Below are 4,975 nucleotides of genomic sequence, written 5' to 3' on the forward strand. Positions count from 1 at the left end.
GATAATTTCTTGAAAGATGGTATGTTGGTACTTTTTGATCCTGTATTTCAGGTCATTCAACACTTTTTTTTTTTAATTTAAAAAAAATTATTTTTAGCTCAATACTTCTTAAATTATTTCTCCTTAATCTAATTTTCAGGTCAATTGTATTTCCCATGAGATATTTCATATATTCTTCTGTTTTATCATTCTTTTGATTTTGCTGAATTGAATTTTTTAAGGAATTATTTTCTTAAGTATTTGTACCCCCTTTTCCATTTGGCTGATCTTAATCTTTAAGGAGTCCTTCTCTTCATTGGATTTTTGTAACTTTTTTTAAATAGCATTTGACTTAGGTTTTTTAAGGAATTATTTTCTTCAATATTTTGTGCCTCCTTTACCAAACTGTTGACTCTTTTTCATGGTTTTCTTTCATCACTCTCATTTCTTCTACCATTTTTTACTCTGTCTCTCTAATTTATGTTTTAAAATCCTTTTTGACCTCTTTCAGGAATTCTTTTTGGCTTGAGTACTATTCACATTTTTTTCTTTTTAGACTTTGAATGCAGCAGTTTTGACTTTGTTGTCTTTTTCTGAGTTTGTGTTTGGATCTTCTGAGTCACCATAATAACAATCTATGGTTAGGTTCTTTTTTATTGTTATTTGCACTTGCTTCCGGGATGGAGGGAGCACTGTCCCAAGCTTCAGGTTTTTTCGTGTTGCTGTTTTCAGAACTAGTTTTGGGAGTTTTTAAGTTTTCAGTTGTTTCAAGGTGGTATGATCTAAGAAGAGATTTTTTTTACTACTTTCATGGCCTGTACTCTGGTCTGTGAATGACCATAAGAACTCTTTTCCACAACTGAATTGTGGCCAGGGTCTCTGCTCCCCTGCAGTGGCAAGCTGTGTTGTGATAGTCCCTTTCCACACCCTAGAATAGTGAACCAGGACTGCAACTTAACTCTCAGTATCACAACAGAATCCTGCATTCAGTGCCAGCAAAGGGATGCCTGTAATCACCTTCTGACCAGTTATCTGACCCCCTTACTATTTGTGGACTGAGAACTCTGGGAATCACTGCTGCCAATTCAGTTGCTTCCAAAGCCTGCTGTTGACTGACTGGCTGGGGCATTTACTGTGCTGGACTGTGCTCCATTCTCACTTTCATATGGAAGATCCTGCTGTGGGCTGCTCAGTGTCCAGCACTTAGCATGATTCGGAGGTGTGAATAAGAAATAACCAGACCATGTGGGGAGTTCAAGGAAGAATGATGAACTCCATTTATTGATTCTTAGGGCAAGGTTTTTATAGAGCAATGAGACAAAGGAAGGAATCTCAAGTATTCATATCCTGGAAGTAGCATGGCAGCTTTAAGGCCTTTTGTTCTCTAGGTGCCAGAAAGTCTTAGGAAAAGTCAGTTAACTCCTTTCCTATGCAGTCACATTATAAAGGATAAGCTTGAGATCTGGCTTCAAGGCCTGAAACCAAAGCAGCATCATCAAGTACATCTGCATAGGAACTGACCACCTAAGAATTCACATACTTTGGTTTTGAACAGCTAGTCTTGGGGCAGAACTCAAACAACATCTTTGTTATAAGTGTAACCCATATCAAAAGAACTCAGGAGCTAACTTGAAAATTTGCTTCTCAAAGAGGTCTTTGATATTCAGGTCCACTGATATCAAGGTAATAATCTGAAGTCCTTGGCTCAGGCCTCTTTGGCTCCCAACAAGATCCTTCCTACTAACTTTCTTAGTTGTCTTGGGCTGGAAAATTGTTTCACTCTGTTCTTTTGTAGGTTCTGCTGCTTCAAAATTCATTTTGAGGTGATATTTTAAAGTTGTCTAGAGGGCAATTGGGGAGAGCTCAGGTGAGTCTGCCTTTTCCCTGCCATCTTGACTCTGGTGTATAGTTAATATTATTTGGAATTTGGAGTCAATTATAATGTAGTATATGTGTGACTCCAGAATACAATTATTCTTAAGGATAAATGAAATTTCCTTATATTGCTCATTGTTAAAATATGAGAAAAATAATAAAAAAAAAACTAGCACTATCCTCTGCTGAAATTTTGCTATTTGGGTCAAATCTTGTAGGACTATAATTTGATATTTTTCTTTGTTTTTATTTCAGGTATGATTATATGAATTGTCATGAAAACAATAGTCCACCATTCAAGGGAAATGCCATGTGCTGTCCAAAGTGAGTGCTACATGTGAATGTTTCTGTCTGAGAAAGTTGCAGGGATGGCCTTTCAATGGGTGAAGGTAAGCTTCTCTTGACTCAATTTCCCCATTGTTTTATTTCTATTCAGAACAGGAAATACTACAATCGGGTAAATTCAGAGCCTGACTTTATCAAAAACCTAACCTTAACCCTGTGAATAATGTGGATCTTTGCTACATGAGTGCCTGGCAAATATGACTCTTGCCTGGAATAAAGCAGAGCTAATGGAGTTTTCCCTCTTATGGCTTATGTCAGGTCAGTCTGTGCCTTTGAGGTGACAGGCTTGATATCATCATAACTATATCCTTCATTTCCCATTCATCACAAATTTCTATAATCAGGGTAGGTGAACTGTGGAAGTTTTATTGTTGCAACACTAAATCTATTAGTACTAAAACACCTCTGAATTTCTATAACAGGATGCAAGCATGACAGATCTCATTATTTTTGACCTGAATTTTTAGTCAATTCTATGTCCTAAGCCACTAAACAAACAAGTTCTAGAGCTTTGCTATCCACTTGCTAATACCTATGTATTTATCTATATGATATATATGTATATATATCATATAATGCCTATATGATATTAGGTCTTTGAAATACCTCATTTTTTAAAGGGTGATGTGGGGATAATATTGTCATAATAGGGGCAAGAAGGCAAAGATGTAAAAGGGTATTTTTAGAAATCAAGAGGAACAGAATATTTTCTCTAAGAACTAGGGGACACACATTCACACACACACACACGCACACACACAGATGATTGGTTTCCACATATTTCTAATGGAATATATCAGACTTGAGTATGTTTTACTAATAAGTTCTCAAAATTGGATTAAGGATATTGCACATGAAATTGCATTGATTATTGTAAAGAAAGTGAAGTATGTTTCCTATTTTGAAGTCTCTGAAAATTTTTTTGGAGGAGGGAAGGCAAGGCAATTAGGGTTGACTTGTCCAAGGTCACACAGCTAGTAAGTGCCAAGTGTCTGAGGTCAGATTTGAACTCAGGTCCTCCTGACTCCAGAGCTGGTGCTCTATTCATTGCACCACCTAGATGCCCCAAGCCTCTGATAATTTTAAAAGGCAGATTTATTTTCCAAGTTAGCCCCTCATGGATTTTTTTTTTAATTCTGGAAAACTTTATTTTTATTGTAGGTGGAATGGGGACACAGCAAGTTAGATGATTCCAATTTTGTTGGCAACATCTAAAGCATCATAGTCTGGAGCAAGACGGACATAGGCCTTCTTCTCTCCATCAGGCTGGATCAGTGTGTTGACCTTGGCCACGTCGATGTCATACAGCTTCTTTATGGCCTGCTTGATCTGATGCTTGTTGGCCTTGACGTCCACAATGAAGACCAGGGTGTTGTTGTCCTCAATATTCTTCATAGCAGACTCAGTGGTCGAGGGAAACCTAATGACGGCAGAGTGATCGAGCTTGTTTCTGCGAGGGGCACTCTTCCGAGGGTATTTGGGCTGCCTTTGAAGTCTCAGTGTCTTGGGTTGCCGGAAGGTGGGGGATGTTCAGATCTTCTTCTTTTTATGGCTATGGACACCCTTCAGCACTGCCTTCTTGGCCTTGGACTTTGCTTCTGTCTTGGGGGGGACAACAGCTTCCTTCTTTGCCTTTGGCGCCATGTTGGGGGACGCCCCTCATGGATTTTTTTTTTTTTTGAGATTTCTCCTTCAACCTGTTGATAGCGTTGTCTATATCAGGTACAGGGTTCAAGTAAAGATAGAAACAGCAAGTGGTACCGTGTTTCCCCGATAATAAGACCTATCCCGAAAATAAGCCTGTGTAAGATTCCTCTAAAATAAGTCCTCCCCCGAAAATAAGCCCTATTGAGATTGCTACTGTAGTGAAGGTGATCCCCTGAGCTACACGCTACATTACGGCGAAACGCACGCCGCGCTCCGAGCTGCATCCAATCAGAGCTGCAGCAGTGAGCGCGTCATCCTGTTCTTCCCCAGTGATTTGCTTATTGAATAAAGGTACATTTTTTTGTTCACATTTACCTGTTTATTAAAATTGCTGTCAATGTTCATTAAAATAAGCCCTCCCCTGAAAATAAGCCCTCTGGTGTTTTTCTGTCCAAAAAAAATAATAAGACAGTGTCTTATTATCAGGGAAACATGGTATATAAAAAATGAAATTTTCTGAAGTTTCAGTTGAATTACAGGACCCTAATTTGTTGTTCTTTTTATAGCTTTGTTGTTATTAGAATAAAAACCATAAAGTTTGAGCTTGTTTTCACTGTATGAACTAATTATTGGAAAAGCAGATTTAGAGGGGGTCAAAATAAATCACATTGAGTCTTGATACTGGCAGATTTTATTTTGGGCAGAATTACCTAGGAATTTCTGAAAATGACTTGGAACCAGAGAAATAGATCTACTAAAAGGAATCCCCTTCACAGCTGCCTTGAGGATGAAACTGAGAAAAATGATTATTTTCTTACATTAATAATAAATTTTACACACCCTCAAAGAGGGCCTCTTTTTGATTACTAGTAACTAATTAATAGGTTAGTTATTAGTAAGGTTTTTTCTCCTTTTTACTTCCCCATTCAAAGCCCAGTATCTGACAAGGAGACTTTCTCCTCAGTCTTGAATGGGACTCCACTAGAGTGGGAGGGCTTAGTTCTACTTAAAGGATAAAGAGAATTAGATGTGAGAATCAGGCCACCTTTGCCTTTTTCAAAGTCATTGATTTAACAACACAAGTGAAATAGGGCAAGTGAAGCACATGTCTTTTCAGCGCTTCACTAAA

At 38.0% G+C, this 4,975-nt stretch overlaps 1 pseudogene; it reads right to left on the reverse strand.

Annotated features, from left to right (window-relative positions):
* Positions 1-3,321: 3,321 nt before the first annotated feature.
* Positions 3,322-3,843, reverse strand: LOC138161512 (large ribosomal subunit protein uL23-like; annotated as a pseudogene).
* Between the last annotated feature and the right edge of the window lie 1,132 nt (positions 3,844-4,975).

Source organism: Petaurus breviceps, unplaced genomic scaffold (assembly GCF_028583685.1).
Source record: "Petaurus breviceps papuanus isolate PSGF00001 unplaced genomic scaffold, PetGlider_PUasm1.0 185, whole genome shotgun sequence".
Classification (NCBI taxonomy): Eukaryota; Metazoa; Chordata; class Mammalia; order Diprotodontia; family Petauridae; genus Petaurus; species Petaurus breviceps.